Here is an 18,327-nt window from a genome sequence, read left to right on the forward strand (position 1 = left end):
GTTCAATCGGATTTAAATCTGGAGATTGACTTTGGCAATCTAAGACTTCCCATTTCTTATTATAAATTCCTTGACTGAACTGGCAGGGTGTTTTGGGTCATTGTCCTGATGCAATATGAAGCACTTCCCAATGAATCTGGTGGCATTTTCTTGAATATTGGTTGGCAAGATGGTTTTGTACCCTTCCAAATTAATTCTGCTACTGTCATCATACATTAAGTCATCAGTAAAGTTGAGAGGGCCTGTTTCAGAGACAGCCATGCATGCCCATGCCATGACACCACCTCCACCATGCTTTACAGATGAGGCTGTATGTTTGGGATCATTTGCAGTTCCCTTTTTTCTCCACATTTTTGCTTTCCCATCACTTAGATAAAGGTTCATCTTTGTCTCATCGGTCCATAAACACAGTTCCAAAACTATTCTGGCTCACCTTTGTGCTTTTTTGCAAACTCTAATCTTGCCTTTCTATTTTTGGTGCTGGTCAGAGGTTTGCATCTTGCTGTGTAGCATCTGTAATTCTGTGTCAAAGTCTCCTGAGGACAGTAGATTGTCAGAGCATCACCACAGCTTTCTGGAAGTTGTTGGTGATTTTACAGACACATCTTTTAGGGTTCATTTTCACAGCTTTTATGATTTGTCTGTCATCACCTACTGTTGTTTTCTCAGCCGATCAGGTCGTTGTTGGTTGCTGGTGTCGATGCTGGTTTCCAAACTCTTGATTTCTCCATGCTCTTTGTTTTTGCTATAGCTATAATTGACTTCCTCTTTTCTTTTAGCATCCAAATTGCTTGCTTTTCTCTCAAAGTCAGCTCCCTCATCTTCATCCTGGTTTGTGTGTGTCATCATCGATTGCGGGATTCAGAATACAGAAGTAATGAATATAACTGATACGACACATTCCCTGCTTTTAATATCTGAAGAATTAATGAAACAGGACACAGCTGATCACTTAGAAAGACCTGTGAGGCAACTGTTCCAATACTTATGCTCACATCAGAGAGGGATGAAACTCTTAAAGTGCTGAACTTCTTAGCTGGTAAAACATCTATGTGTTGAATCACTCAATAATAAAATGTGACATTCTGTAGTTTTGTCTCATATTCATGTTTTAATCATATTTGTAAATGTCTTGACTCCACAGCCAACAGAGCAATTTTGTCTTTACTGTTCCAATAATTTTGGATGCTGTTGGCTCCAAAAGTATGTATATATATATATATATATATATATACATATACATTTTTTTAATTTTTTTTACAGTAGTGCAACACAGTTTCCACAAAAATTAGCAAAACCCTTTTCAACATTGATAAGTCGTGACGTATTGTCAAGTATGGTGACCCATACTCGAAATTGGTGCTCTGCGTTTAACCCATCCAAGTGCACACACACAGCAGTGAGTAGTGAACAAATGCACACACACACACACACACACACCGTGAACACACATCCGGAGCAGTGGGCAGCCATGCTGCAGCGCCCGGGGAGCAGTTGGGGGTTCGGTGCCTTGCTCAAGGGCACCTCAGTCGTGGTATTGAGGGTGGAGAGAGCGCTGTACATTCACTCCCCCCACCTACAATCCCTGCCGGCCGGGGACTCGAACCTGCAACCTTTCGATTACGAGTCCGACTCTCTAACCATTAGGCCACGACGAAATAATACGTATAATAATACGAAATCAAATCAAATGATTTCTGAAGGATCATAAGACTGGAGTAATGATGCTGAAAATTCAGTTTTGCCATCACAGAAATAAGTAACATTTTAAAATATATTAAAATAGAAAACAGTTATTTTAAACTGTAATAATATTTTACAGTATAACTGATTTTACTGTATTTTTCATCAAATAAATGCAGTCTTGATGAGTATAAGAGACTTCTTTCAAAAACATTTTTTAAAAATCATACAATTCCAAACTTTTTGACCAGTAGTGCATTTTAAATCTCTGTAGCCATCATAGCAATAGCAATTATTTTTCCATTAATTGTGCAGCTGAAATTCCTCCATTCATTAAGTGTTAATATTGATCACCTTGTTTTTGCAACATTTTGACAGACTTGTTTAGCTGTTCTGTTGAAATGATGACCTCATTACAACGCCTAAACTGTGATCATGTCCGGTACTGGTTGGTCCATAATATGGAGTCCAGATGTTGCCAGGGGTTTTTGGGGTCATAACTCAAACTGTCCTGTAAAAGATTCTTACCTTTCGCCCTGAGAGTAATGAGTGCTCTATGTGTGTGCTTTGTGCGTCAAAACCATCATTCTTTCACAAAAGTTTGTGTACAAATGTACTTGGCCTGATTTATTATTTTTTTGTCGCCGTATAAACCAAACTTTTTAGAGAGCATTACAGCAAGTTACACATAGCCGGGTCCTTGACTAGCTTAAATAAACCACCAGGACAAATGAGTCAATTAAAGCAGTACATGCTAAATGAGACAGATTAAGAGCCACAAAATGAAAGATACAATTTCTAAAGAACTTTTGGCAGTTTAATCAAATAATTTTAACATTGAGCAACCCCATTATTTAAGCCAATAACTTTACATTTAGCGGGGGAATGCAAAAAAGTCTCTTCAGAGGGGAAGAACTGTCAGAACTAGAGACGAAATGCCCATTTCATGCTAATTAAAGTCCCATCAACTAGGTTTGGTCTCCGTGACCTGACAGAATAGCACCTTTAACCTAGGGAGACACACACACTTATGAACACTGGATGATATAGCGCACTAGAGATGGCACTGGCCTTTCAGCATTACGTGAGCCTGAAGAAAAGGGCAGAGGTTAGGAAAGCAAGCGTAACAATTCAGGGCTGGTAGGGGGCGGCGCTATTGTTCAAATGTCCTGATCTCTCCAGCTCTGACAGTTATCTGTCTGTTTGATCACAGAGAAGAAGTTGGAGCTTCTCAGACAAATGTAGGCCAGCCCTCAAAGGAAATCAGCTTAATGAACCTCAGTGAGGCATTTAGTATAGTGTGTGTGTGTGTTGTGGAACATACTCAAGCCACTGATTTAGTGCTTCGTAAGTTACTCCACTGTATTGATTAGCACATTGTGGCTGTGTACAGATTTCCTCAAACCCTTCCTGTTTGACAATTGTTTTGTAGTCTGATTTTATGTATGGTCCGTGACTATGCCATATGTGTAGAGAAAATAAAAAATTAAATCCCAATTATTTTCCCATTAAGATGAATCATCTAATTATTTTTTGTTCCTTCATAAATAATTCTTGTATGCTGATTTGATGCTCAATTATTATCAGTTATGCTTAGTGTTCAGTTATTATTAATGTTTCTTATTATCAGTGATGAAAATATCTATGCTGCTTAATATTTTCTGGAAACAGTGATACATTTTTTTCAGTATTCTTTGATGAATAGAAAGTTTAAAAGAAAAGCATTTATTTGAAATACAAATCTTTTGTTACATTATGAATGTCTTTACTATCAATTTTGATCAATTTAATGTGTTCGTTCTGAATAAAAGTGTAATTTGTTTCCATCTTACTTATCTAACCTTTGAATGGTAGTGTATTACAGTTTCCACAGAAATAATAATAATAAGAAATGTTTCTTGAGCAGTAAATAAGCATATTAGAAGGATTTCTGAGGATCATTTAACTTTGAAGACTGGAGTAATGATGCTGAAAATTCAGCATTGCATCACATGAATCAATTACATTTGAAAAAATATGTGAAATTGAAAAGATTTATTTTAAAATCTAAAAATATTTCACAATATTATTTGTAAGTCACAACAGCATTTGTAGGTTTCTAATAAAATAATAAATTAATACAGTAGACAGCATATAATACAAAATACAAGAGCATTAAATAAATACAAAATTATACAATAAACTAAATTAGAAAATTAATGAATTAATTGTATGTATTTATGTTTTCAAACATTTTAATAAAGAACCTTTGAAACATCATGTTATCTACTATTTTAGAAAATATGTGTTAATTCTAAAAATGTGAATTTTTTTTTTTTTTGGAAAATAAGCAGAGAGCAATACAGAATACAGACCAGCAAATTCTCAATTTAATTGATGAAAAAAAAATTAATTCCAACTTCAAAATACTGGGTCATGCCAAACGATGCCGAGCTGCCGTTTTAGTATCAGTGTGCTGCCACGCGGGGGTTGAGAAGAGAATATAGGCCATTACCAACCTGTCAGTCCATCTGATGGATCACAGCACAATCTAATCACAGACGCCTGCGACCCTCACTGCACACATGACACCAACACATATGCCCAATTAAGAGAACCTAGATTAGTTCAAGTGCTTTATTTTAAGGCATCTGTTTCTCTTCCTGACCCCGATTCTATTCTTTTACAGTGCACTCCAGGCTACTTTGGTAATCATTCATTTGAGACAAAAGTCCAGGCCGCAGAGGCCAATATAAGACCCAGCTGATAACATATAGCCTACCAATTCAACTAATTAACTTTTCTTTCCTTTCTTATGATTATCGTTAAATCAGATTAATTAATTAGCATACTTAATTTGAAGCACACATCCCATTTCCTCTGCCTGACAGCTGTTGAATGCGAAAACAGCATTGTTGAAAATATACATCGCCAGATATAATCGAATCACAGTTAGCTTTTTTTCCCAGGTTTCCCAGCAGGCAGCAACTCCTCTTATATGATGCTCAAGGTTAATTGCGTTGGAATTGCAGTCATGCAAATAATTACTCTGAATTTATGCAGAATGAAGACATTCAGGCAGTACTGCTTGGTTGCTTTGATGGAGAGAGTGAGATCCAGTATGCATACTTATGTGAAATGAGCCATATCTAAAATAAATGTAGCTGCTGATATAATTATGAGAGATGATGATTGATTCTTTCTTTTGTAAGCCATTCTTAAAAATAATCATCTGCTAAATGGCTTAATTATTCTTTCTTTCTTTCTTTTTCTTAACATGAATGTTACAATCAAATATTCCCGTATTGTGTATTTATTGCCTTGCAAGCACCCTTCCCCCAAATGAGTGTTGATTATGTGTTAAACAGCACATTCACAGCTAATTGCTAAACCTGTAATTGTAGTTTTGTGAGGTTGTAAGGTAACACATGGTGCCATTAAAACAGTTCTGCATGCACTTGGATGAGCACTCTGAAAGGAAGAAGACAAAAATGTAATTTAATTGGAACTTAGTGTTTTTTGCCCATGTTGAAACTAGTTCAGACTGGAACAGTGTTGTCATTAACTAAAACCATTAAAAATCGTTTTTGTTAACTGAAATAGGAACAAGAACATGTTAAAATAAAATTAATTTATACGAACAACTTAAGAGTTGTTTCCTTGGCAATTAAGTTGAAGTACTAAAATTACTGAAAACAAAATTTAAATTAAACATAAACAGAAATATTTTTAAAAGGTACAAAAACAAAACTAGTGAAAATAAAATACAAACTGAAACTATATACCGTGAATACACACCCGGAGCAGGTTACGAGTTGGTTACGAGTCCGACTCTCTAACCATTAGGCCACGACAATAAAAAGGAATACAACTTTAAAGGACTATTACCATTTGATCAGAAATGTTGGCCTCTTTACCTGATGTCAGCATGCATTGACAGATTATGTGAAGCACATTCCCAATGTTCACTTACAATAATAATCAGTATAGTTTGTAGAGACATAAAAAATATGTAAGTATATTTGTAAAGAAAAGTTTTTATGCTTTTTATTGTTTTATGTTTTATCAACACACAGCAGCATGCATACATAGAAAGTAATATAGGTAGTGATGAAATCACACTCTCCCTTTTATAGTGGGATCATGTGGTCATATGAGTCATATTCGAGTTGCATTTGACTTCCAAGTGTAAATGGCGATCTGTCTGGCTAGACCAATTATACTCGGATCATCTGAGATGGATCTAGTGTAATCAGGTCCGTATATTATATGTGTGTAACATAGTTTATAGTGACAGAATCAGGTACCAATGAGCTGCTGAATAAAGCAAATATCAAATACAATCCCACTAGGCCCCAGTCCATTCTAGAAGACTCCGGAGCAGATGTCACTGAATTTACAAGAACTTCAGAGCAGGTGAAAGCAGAAAGAAATCCAATCCCATTCAAAAACACCCCTACGAAATCTCCCCTCAGAAATGGGACACCTCACCTAGTCTGTCATATCGAAGTCCAACACTTTCTCTGACTCACCATTTAAGACTTAAAACATCAAAGTTCCTCCTTAACAATGAGGCACAACAGCTTACCCTTCAAAAGAACAGCAGAAAGTTTTTTTTTTCTTTTTCCTCGCCTTCGCCCCAAACAATGGCTTGTAAACGACAAAAGGGAAGGAAAAATAAAGGAAGGTTATGAGGAGATTCGCCCTTCACCTGCTGGGAGTAATACAATCGCTTAACGACCACGACAGCCATTATAGGCACGCTTTGGAGAAAGAAGACCACATGCTTTATGTCCGACAAAGACCTTAGATCCCGTCTAGAGTTGCACTGCCTTAAATGTACTTCCCCTCCACTCCACACCCATCAGTAATAAGTGCCCTCAGAGCTTTCAAAAGTCAACAACAGCGAGCAATGTTGTGATAAAGAATACACTTAAAGGCATAGTACACACAAAAATTAATTATCACTTACTAGTCTTCATCTACTCACCTTTGTGTTGTTCCAAACCATTCTTTGTTGCATGGAATACAATTATGTGAATATCCAGGCCATTGTAATGAAAGTGGATGAGATGTCAAGATCCAAAATGATTAAAAAGCACCATAAAAGTGGTCCATTTGACTCAAGAACAATATTTCAAACCTTCTGCTTCTGAAGTTCCGTGGCGTTCAAAAGAGCAGAGTCTGAAGTTCAGAATCTGAACATTTTGTGAATGAATCATTATTTTGATTCAGATCTGGTCAGTGAATCTTTAGAACCACAACCATATAAGCAGTTTGAATTATTCTGATTTCTGTCTCTGATTTTGTTTTACACGCAAAGCTACTATAGGTTTTCAAGCAACTATACCATAAAAGTTATGGACAATTTTTATGATACTTTATGGTGCTTTTGTGGGGGTTTTTAATCGTGAAAGCTTTATTCATTCATTATAGTTGCACAAAAACTAATACATTATTCAAAAGGTCTACTTTTGTGTTTCACTGACAAAAGAAAGTCATACAGGTTTGGAACAACATGAGAAGGGTTTTAATCCAAGAAGGAGCATGAGGAGAGAAAATTGTTAATGATGGAAAGATGAAGGACACTTAGATGAGTGAAGATAAAAGAGAAGAGAGAGGTTGTGGTGTCAGGGTTAGGTGTGCTTAAGGGCATGTTAACAAAGGCTCAGCTCATTTAACAAAAGTGGGTGACACCCACGCATACACACACCCACACACATGCATAAAAAAGCATGTTCATTCACACACATATACATGAACTGTCCAAACAAACCTCTTTTTGGCCTTTTGATTTAAAGAATAGGCCCAGTAGAGAGAGATGAAAGAAATGACTTAAAGCAGAAGTGTGTTTCTGCACCTCAAAATGAGCCGTATATTGTTTCCAAACAGGTCTCCAGCAACTGCAATTAGTCATCAAAAAGGTTGTCCTGCCTCCAAAATCTTGCCATTGGTTGAGCTAATTTCGCTATGTTGCTCCACTCTCATCTATATCACTTGTAGTTGTCTCTGTACAAGTATATGCATGGATATACTGTTAACAAAAAAATGTATAAGATATGGGAAGCCATGGGAGATCTCCACTATGGGAAATAAAAAAAACATCTGACAATTCTCTTTATTTCTCATAATTCTGAGAAAAACAATCATTTCATCCCATTTAAGCTGCTAAAGTACAGCTTAAAGATATGAAAATTAATAATAGATACCCCCTTGTTGCTACATTACCTCATGTGTGATTTCTGATCTGTCATCTACCTTAACCTCTGACCCACGTTTGAGAGGAAAATTACCTTTCGCCATGGCTAACACAAGCCAGCACTACCGCCGGCCCTGAGCGGAGCCCTCCAGCAGCACAGTGCAGTGGAATAGCAGCATTAACTCTACTCTTTGTCTGCAGAATAGCTCCATTGTGAGGGCCCCCTATGAGCATGCTGACTAAGGCTACAGAATGAGTCCTCTTCTAAGCCTGACCAGGGGGGCAGGAGAGGGACGGGGGTCCAGCTTAACTCTCCACGCCCCCTTCCCCTCCCTCCTGGAGAGTTCTAGGAAATTCCTGATTCAATATAACTTTCTAAATACCTCCCTCCCTCTATATGTCCAATCCTCTCATTCATGCAGTCACTCATTCATCCACCTTTCCATTCACTCACTCATTCACATGCCCTATGGAGTTTTTCATAATGGTCAAAGGCATATAAGAGCGAACATGAAAAAGAAAAGGAAAAGTAATTCAAAATCAAGTGTAAAATATGTATGAAGTTCTTAGGAATGAACTCTTTGTATTGAAAATGTCATGTGTTGTAAGCAGAAAGTAATCGCATATTTTCTTTACCTGTGAATGAACGTACGTGTGAACCGTGAACCTTAATCATTAAGGTCACTGCACACTGAGTCCGAAATTCTCATCTGAAATTTTCGCACGTTAAATATATATATATATATATATATATATATGTGTGTATGTATATGTAGATAGATAGCTAGAATGTATACGAGACTGTATAAGAGTATGCATATATGTGTTGATCAGAAAGCAACATCTGCTCACATTATTCTAGTGTGAACTGAGGAGCATTTGTGTTGGTCTTTTGAGGCATTCAATAGCCATAGGTACTCATTGATGCCAAAGATTGTTTTTGTAAGAAAACAAAGATATTCATTTGCCTAACGTGCATTTAATTGTCCCAAGTTACTGTTCAACTTCTTACCAAAATGCCCCGTTAATTCATCTCAATCACATGACAGTCACAGGTCGCATAGTGCTTATTGTAGGCCGCTTGCTTTAGCAACGACTCGGCTACATTTGCATCCAAACTCGAAAGGCCAGCAGTTCAATCCCATAACAGTCAAAGAGATGAGAGTTACAATAGCCAAAACTGCTGTTGTGTAAATCTAAATCACCCCCTTCACTCTCTTTCTCTCTTTGATTAGAGTAATGGAGATTAATTCATCCTGTTATGGTGGTCGCTTTCTATAAATAACAAAATCAAACAGCGCATTCACGGAGGCCTCAGATGCGCGTCTTGAATCCAAATGTACATGCATGTTGTTCCTCACTTCGGTGTGGATAAAAGCCGCTGCTAAATGAATAAATGTAAATCCGCATGCAGCCTTTTATTTGGAAACCCATTCAAAGGGTTCTTGCACAGAAGTTTTGGATGCAAGATTCAGTTTGGTTTAACTCTAATTACATGCTTCTGAAAGGCCGACTTCTCTGATCTTGAATACCACTGTGAACTCAATTGCTCCAAAAGACCAACCGAAACACTTTTCAGCAAATGCTTCTATTTCACAGCCTTCTTGTTCTGAGTCGTAGCACATTTGTAGATCGCTCTAAAACATTAAGGAGAAAAATGATTTGTGGACCATGATTAAAACCACTTGAGATCAATGACATGGTTTATTACACTGATCTGTAGCAGCACCTCCGAACGGCTTGAGTGTGGATCATACACGGTAACTAATCCCAGACTCACACATAGTCATCGCGGTTCACACAGAGTCGAGCCATAAAACCACACTTCCGCTCACTAACCCTGAATCACTCCATCACTTTGTTGCCACATATACCTGCTGATGAACGCGCAATGCAGTTCAGGCAAAGAGCCTATGAAACAAGAATTGGATGAAGCTCATGTCTATAACGTGAGATTTACTGAGACGAAGTGCTTTTGTGTAAATCAGTGGCTTTTTGAAACGGTTGTGGCCGGGGCGCAGTGGCAGAATTGGAGGCATGTGTTGGTGCAGCAATGGGGTGGGTTTATGATCGCTGCAAGCGTTTGATGTGCTGTAATGAGGAAGTGAGTGACTTCCTGTGGTTAACGGGAGTGAGGGAGATGGATGACGGGGGAGGCCGTAAATGAAAAGCAGCAGTAGCGCAGTTAACAGAGGCTGGGGTGTGTGGGTTAAACGTTTTTCAAATGTTTTAACTGCGTTCTCTCCGACACGACGGGGGGCGAGGATATGTCAGGGTCAAGAGGTGACGGGCGAGATGTGTGCAGTCCGACATGTCATTATTTCCTGGAAGATAGGGTGTACTTGGTTTAATTACGTGGGACCAGATCCAGATGGATCTGGTTGGAAACTTTTGGAGTCTATTTAACTTTTACTGTCATCGTAAGCTTTGTGTTGAGTTCACGGGCTTCTGCTCTTTTGGCAAAGACTTCAAAGATGGTAGCTTTCACACATAAGAGATAAAGTTTATCTCTTAACTTAAGTTCAAAGACAGATATGAAGATTAAATGAATGTATAGAACTGGCCAAGTACACATTAAGTTCCTACTCTTGACATTTTCAAAAAATGCAGTGTTTTCTCATTGGTTGCCATCAAGACAACCCACATCACCCTGCTCCTTTCCTGAACACCATTTGCTATTGTATATGTCGTTTCAACTTTGACCTCTGTGATGGGAGCTGTGACCTTTCACCAGACCCACACAGAATCCACACAAGTCCTCACTGGCCTTCACTTCTTCAGGAATTTCAGTATATCCAATTTAGAATTAGAATAATAATTTAGAGTATTCCATAGATCCTTTCCCAAAATCACAGCAGAAACGTCATTGAATGAATCGGACTACACTGGTTTTTGATTCACTAAAAATGACAGGTTCATAAGAGTCACTTCTCAGTGAATCGGAGTACACTGGTTGCTGCAGATTCAGCCATGGCTGTAAAAAGCAATATTAACAAACAAGATTGCACAAATGAAGACTGTAATAGACTGTATTTTTACCCAGCTTTACTTAAATTTCCTGTCATTCTAAGATGAAAACCAGTGAATATCTAATGGAATTACAGAAAGAGAAAGTCTGCGATCACACAGAACCCTTGCTGAGTCTCATTACTTATCAAGCCACACCATGTGATAACCTCATTCATATTCTTCGGTCAGTTCCATTGTACTCGCTGGGTTTTACTTTCTACAACAGTGAAGTGAAGTGGAATGCAGCAGTGAGACGTCATAAATCTCTTCAGGATGATAACAATGTGTTTTAAGAGTCATAAAGTGGCCTTAAGTATCTTCAGCACCACTGAGGATTAGCCTGTAAGCATTAGATCCCCTGAGGCCCGGCTCATTCATATGCAATGAGCGAAGACCCCTTACCGAACTCACACACAGTGCTGAAGGGCCCAGAAAGAGGCTATGAACCCTTGAGCATTCTTAAACTAGTCAACCGTGCAGCCAGCCAATCGATCACCCAATTACCAATCAATCAATAAATCACATTTATGTTTTTATACGCAGTGTGTCGAGGAAACAACCATGGAATTCACCGTGTCATGGTGCTAGTAGGACACGATGCTATAAAATAGCGACAAATGCACACAAAAGCTATGACCGAGAGCTGTGGGAACTAGCAGGCCAAATAAACCAATCAGATTAGTGTGTGAAAGAGAAAGTGCTATTTACATTGAGCACAAAAGTAAGATTAACTCGTCATAGATTTGCTCTGTGCTTGTGTTTGTGTGCACTCTCTTTGTTTACACATTGATTTGATTGGTGACCTTACAGATTCAACATAACTTATCCCTCCTTCGGGATTTCTGCATACTCACAGTCGGTAATGATGTCATTGGAATGTGCAGAGCATTGACCAAACATTACGAAATAACAGCAGATAAAATTCTTCAAAAGCCGTCCTATCATACAACATGGGAATTGGCTGGGAATAATGTAGAAGCCAACAGATTAAATATTTCAAACACGGCTTGCGATAAAAAGCTGTTTTGCTTTAAGTAAAAGAGGGCTGTATCTTGTTATGCTTGCCACTGATTCAGCTGACGCTGAAATTCCAAACACCCTCCTGCCGGGTCACAGAACTTATGTTTTCCATGCTTTAGCACACACATGGACATGTTCATATTTTTGGTTCATCGTTCAAATATAGCACACTTACTTTAATGCTGTTAATGACATAAAAGGGATAGTTCACTCAAAATAAAAATTCTGTCATCATTTTGTCATCCTCATGTCTTCGTAATATATTCATTTATGTTCCACTGAAGAAATAAAGTCATAAAGGTATGGAACAATATGAGGATGAGTAAATGATGACAGCATTTTCATTTTTTGGTAAAGTACCCCTTTTAGGTCTTTATAGACATTCATTAAAGGGATAGTTCACCCAAAAATGAAAATTTGATGTTTATCTGCTTACCCCAAGGGCATCCAAGATGTAGGTGACTTTGTTTCTTCAGTAGAACACAAACAAAGATTTATAACTCAAACCGTTGCAGTCTGTCAGTCATATAATTGAAGTCAATGAGACTCTAATTGAGATTGTAGATAGAGTGTCAATGGTCCAGTTGAGAGATAGGTGGCGGTAATGCGCTTATAAGTCTGCCTTAAAGCAAGAAGAAGAAGAAGACGCGTCACGTGCCGGATGTTGTGAACAGTTGGACAGTGCGGCGGATCAGAGGTAAAAAAACTATATAAATACTGTTTAGTTTCTTGCACAGACTGATCGTTTTGTGTCTTTACACCTCAATGTATTGTCACGAGCCGCAGAGTTTAATTTGGTTTTGTCTGTGTATGTTTTTTTTTCTCTCAAAGCCATGAGTCCCATTGACTGCAATTATATGTCTGACAGACTGCAACGGTTTGAGTTTAAAATCCTTATTTGAGTTCTACTGAAGAAACAAAGTCACCTACATCATGGATATCCCTTTAAGGAAGATGAGCAGAATACAGTATAATAATCAATACTGAAGCTAACTGTAGTTCACCAAGTTATGAGTAACTAATTTAAAGTAATTAAATAACAATAAAGCTGAACATTTCTTAAAAAGAAAAAAATAAACTTACAAAAAATAAAGCCATTTAGGTCAAATCATTTATAGAGGATAAAATTAACAGATAAGTAAATAATAAAAAAAGCAATCTATAGCAAAAAAAGAGAAAAATTATAGATACAGACACATTTTTTATGATACAGACACAAGGTACACAAGGTACAATTACACGAAATACAAAAATAAATAAACAGCTGGGTTACTGAGTTGAGCAATAAACAGCAGCATTTTATTAAATATTTCAATATTTATAAAAAATAAAATAAAATAAAAAATAAGAATTTGAATCTTGAATCATGAATCATTTTATGAACCAACCAATTCACTAGAATGATTCACATTTTTGTGTTTAATCAACTCAATTTAATCAACCACACATCAATCAAAACCTGTATGACTTTCTTTCTTCTGTGGAATATACTTTGGAATGCTTTCAGAAGAAAGAAGTAAGCTTTGGAACAACATGAGGGTGATTAGATGATTTTTTGGGTGAACTGTCTCATTAACAGCAATGTAGCATTTGGTTGTGTTTCATCTACTTGCCAATCATTTCCCATCACTTGTCAACCTGTGCAAAAGGCTGCTTTTGGCATATGTTTGCGCAAAGCTGTTGCGTTTGGAGTTTAATATTGGATCAAATCAGTTTGGGGCCTCCAAGTTAAGTGAACGGCTTTCATGACTCCCCACATGATCGGACATTGACACTTGACACTGTGAATGCCGGCCACTCCACATCTTTGAAAAAGAGCATCAAAAAACAGCCCATCACATCCCTTTCTTTCTTCTGTCCTTTCATTCTCCCACATAGCAACTTTTTTTCCCCTTTCTCTCTCTCTCTGTCCGATAGCTTGCTCTCTCCCCCTCTCTGGATTCTGTGCTGTGGGTCCTCCTGACAAAGGGAATTGTAAGGATGAGCCTAACCGGTATTGGCCCACACAATGGGCCCAAAGAATGCGGAGATGGACAAAGGATAGCCATTGGCTGGGTTAGCCCTGGGGTGACAGATCCGAATGGACGGCTGAACACGGGGGCTGCGCTCAGGTCTGCAAGGGACTGGCCAACCCCCCGCCAGGCCTGCCCGAAAAGCGCCGCGGTCAGGGCCCGCAAACAATCAACCAGCGCTAACTAGCCACCCCGCTTGGTTCTCCCCCACTCGTGGTGATTGATATGGGAAACGCAGAGCGCACTGTCCCGTTATTGTGCTTTCAGCCTGCAATTATCACCCTCGCCTCATGCAAATATCAGAGATTAGGTCGCTAGCATATAACGCTGATTTCGTATACATAACAGGTTTAGATGGGCCTTCGAATACCACGGTTATGCCCAGCACCCAACGAGAACGTCTGAAACGAATGCAAAAGACTAATGAAAGCCTTCGGCTGACATTAAAGAAATGTGCTCATATGTGTTGCTGTATGAGTGAATGGCTTCACCCATGGGATGATAAATTAAAAGAGAGGTGTGGATTTGCATGGTGGTCAGGCATGTGATGTGTGTGAACATTTTTTAGGGCAGCACATGTGATGTTCTTCAGGGTTTTATAGAGTACCTGTACCAACCCAAAACACTATTAAATTTCATCCATCAGATGTATCAATATACTGTATAAACATTACTTTACAAAAATAGTTCTCAACCAGGGGACCGGAGCCCACAAGATGACTCAAAAGGATATAGAATAAGATGAAACAGGCCTTACAATAAGTCCAAACAACTAAAATCAAGATATTTCTTTAATTCACCCCCAAAACGACTGTCTTGCAAAACCTGGATTTCTAGACTTGGACAAGCCATGTCAAAGAATAAAATCTTACAAGGAATATACATTTTTCTTGTTACGCCAAAGCTCAAAATAATTTACTGGGTAGAAATTAAGTAAAAAAATTATTTAGTATTTTTAATATATATTTTTTTTAATTACAAACACCTTGAAAAGTCATGAGGCCTTTGGGTATTGCTTTCATATTGCTGAACATCACTTTTTGAACTGAATTGAAAACAAACAACTCAAATGAGCTGAATAATAACACTATTGTCATGTGTAGAACTGGTTTACAGCTAAAAGAGAATTAATTTCATTAATGATCTATTTTACAGCATAAACACTGTTATTTCCTGTTTATTCATGTAAAGCTGCTATGAAACCATCTGTATTGTACAAAGCACTCTATAAATAAATGTGACTCAACTTGATAATGGGGGGCCTTGGAGTGAAAAAGAACCATTGCTCTGTAACCACATTAATCTATTTAATAAGCAATTTAATTATTGTCTGTTGCTATTTAAGCTTCATCACACCTTCACAGATTGCTAACCCGTGAATAACACACAGGAAAAAGTGTCAGCATGTTCCCACTGTTACAGAAGTAGGACTCGGACTGCGTGACGTAATGAGAACAGGTATTTATAGACAGACTTAGAGAATATGGAATGAAACAGGTAAGCGACGATTCTAGGATACTTCGGAGTTCAAGAGGAATGGTAACTTGGATATCCTTTTCTTGACAGAAGACACGGAACAGGAGTTGACCACACACCTCACCAATACAGTGGACCAGGACGAGACTCGGGAGCTGACAGACTTGGGATCGCTGGAAGATACACTTGGGGTGAAACACAGCAGGTAAGTAGACAAGACGGTAAGTATAAGGCACAGCGATTTGATTGCAATAGTAGTCCTCTTCGTAGGAACGAGACCAGACACTGGAGTGTTGTGAGGCGTGTGTATTTGAGGAGTGAGTGATAATTGCCAATGATGATGTGCAGGTGTGGGTGATTAGAATTCAGGTGAGGGAGTGCGCTGTGATTGACTGGTGACTGAGCCTGGCCAATGTGTGACACCCACTCATACAGACACATCTGCTGCCAGCCAGAAAATGTGAAAATACTGTCCATACACATGCATGAACATCTTATAAAGAGCATTTCTACGGTAGTGAAGGTTCAAATTGCATCATATAGCTATACACAGAGCAAATCCAGAAACATCCTCCAGTTACATAATATTGGAGGAAGCATCTGCAGATGGACTTTTGTTCCAATGGCTCTGTTGTTTCCTTTAGCTGTGCTTAAAGAGACCAGCAAGTCCAAATACACAGAACTCTGCCAAACAGCACCTGGAAATGACATTCACTGCACTACAGTCTTGCATTACATTGAAAAACCTATTTGAATACTTATACAAAAGAACAATTGGTAAGGCAGATTACATTAAACTCACATTCCGTTTAGCTTGATATACCTGCAATTTGATCCCAACATCTTAGGAACCGCATCACTAAAAGGATGTGCACGGTTTAATGCACACTGAGTCCTCATAACACGCTTTTATTGTATACACTTAAGGCATTGTCTACATGGATGACTGAACTTTTGAAAAAAAGGAGGTAAAGTTCCTACAGATAGACCAGCATTTGTCTTACACTATCAAAAGGCAACCAATACCATCATATTTGTATATTTATATTAACATACTATTTATTAATACAAAGCATTAATTCACAGTACACAGATATTAGTGTTACTGCTATTATTATCAAAATTAATATTTTAAAATTTTTTTTTTTAGATATTTTACATTTAAATTACTATAATATACTATACTATAATGTAAATATAACTTTTGATATAAAAATTTTGTGGTTATTAAAAACCAAGGCTGCATTTATTTGATCAAAAATACAGTAAAAACAGTAAATATATATATATAATAGCTTGATATATTATATTATTATATATTTTAAAAATTCAATTTGCAAACAGTTGTGCTGCTTAATATTTTTTTATTATTTTTACTTAATATTTTAAAGTTAATGTGGAAACCATGATACATTTTTTCAGAGTTCTCTAATTTAAAAATAAAAACGTAAAAAAATAGCATTTATTTGAAATCAAATATTCTGTAACATTCTAAATTTCTTTACTGTTACTTTTGATCAATTTAATGTGTCCTTGCTGAACAGAAGTTTCTTCTTTTTTCAAAAACATCTTACTGATCCCAAACCTTTAAATAAGAATAGTGTACATAAGAAATAATATTACTACTAATATTACTAACTGACAATATAAGAATGCAACAAGCTCAAGAGAGAAACAAAAAAGCCATTCTGTAAAAAAATAAATAAATAAATAAAATGTCTCATTTGGTTGTATTTATGTAAAAATTTCTGTAATGTCAATATTTACTCATTCAGCTTTTTTGAAGAGCAACTTCCTCCTTGGAGAAATTGCTTCAGACTCAGACACACCTTCACTGAAACAAGCAATAGGAAGTGCTTGGCTCTTTGTTTGTCCTGCAGGTTATGAGAGATAGTGAATGTGGGGACGGAGTCTCCCACATTGTTCTTAACGGCAGGGCAGGTGGGGTAGTCTCCCCTACACAGGAAAACAGAAGGAGGGTCATATATTTCTCTCTCGGACACTTTTACTGCCTCTGTTATGAGTGAGGACCAGCCTGTCACACAATGGACACACACTAATGTCATATGTTAGAGCACAAGAGCGATCTGTTAAGGCAGCATGTGTGTGTTTAAAGACAATATGGTGCATAAAGGTGTGAGTAAGAGTGTGTTTCAAAAGTCATGGATACAACTGCGTGCCTATCTAAGCAATATCACACAAGCAAGGGTGGGGGAAAAAGCATGATTCTGTCTAAAAAAAAAAAACAGTTTGGAAAGCAGCAGTAGAGATTCTGTGTGCCTCAGAGAAACACACATTATTTTCATTACTGAATGAATTATCATTTTTAGTAAATGATTCAATGACTCACTGATATGATATAGTCACTTCTTCAGTTCCTCAATGAATTTTCAGTGAATCAACTCAATTAACAATTCACTGACTCTGGTCACTCGTTTACTTTGTGAATGAATCAAAGATTTAATCATGTGTTTTTAATGAATTAACTGAAAATCAGTTATCACCACCTATACTGTGGCATTCATGTACTCTATGGAGGACTACAATGCATGCATGCATGATGATAACAATAAAAAAATGTATATTGCACAAAATAAATGATAAATAATTTAACTAAATAAATGACAAAATATATGCTCCACAAAATATATTATAAATAAATATATGTGAATGATTAAATTACAAAATATGTATGCTGCATAAAAAAATAAATAAATAAATAGTCCAATGTGGATTTTTTTTTTCTTATAATTTATCAAATAATTATAAACTTTCTAATGTAATGCATGCATTAAAATTGTGATTATAATAATTCACTACATTTATTTATTTTTACACTACATAAATAATCTATGAAAAATCCCTACCAATAAAATCTAATGTACAGCGGTTTTCACATGCATGCATAATGTCATCTCCATTTTATGCGTTAAAAGCATTATGTAAGCC

The sequence above is a fragment of the Barbus barbus genome (genome assembly GCF_936440315.1).
Source record: "Barbus barbus genome assembly, chromosome: 24".
Lineage (NCBI taxonomy): Eukaryota > Metazoa > Chordata > Actinopteri > Cypriniformes > Cyprinidae > Barbus > Barbus barbus.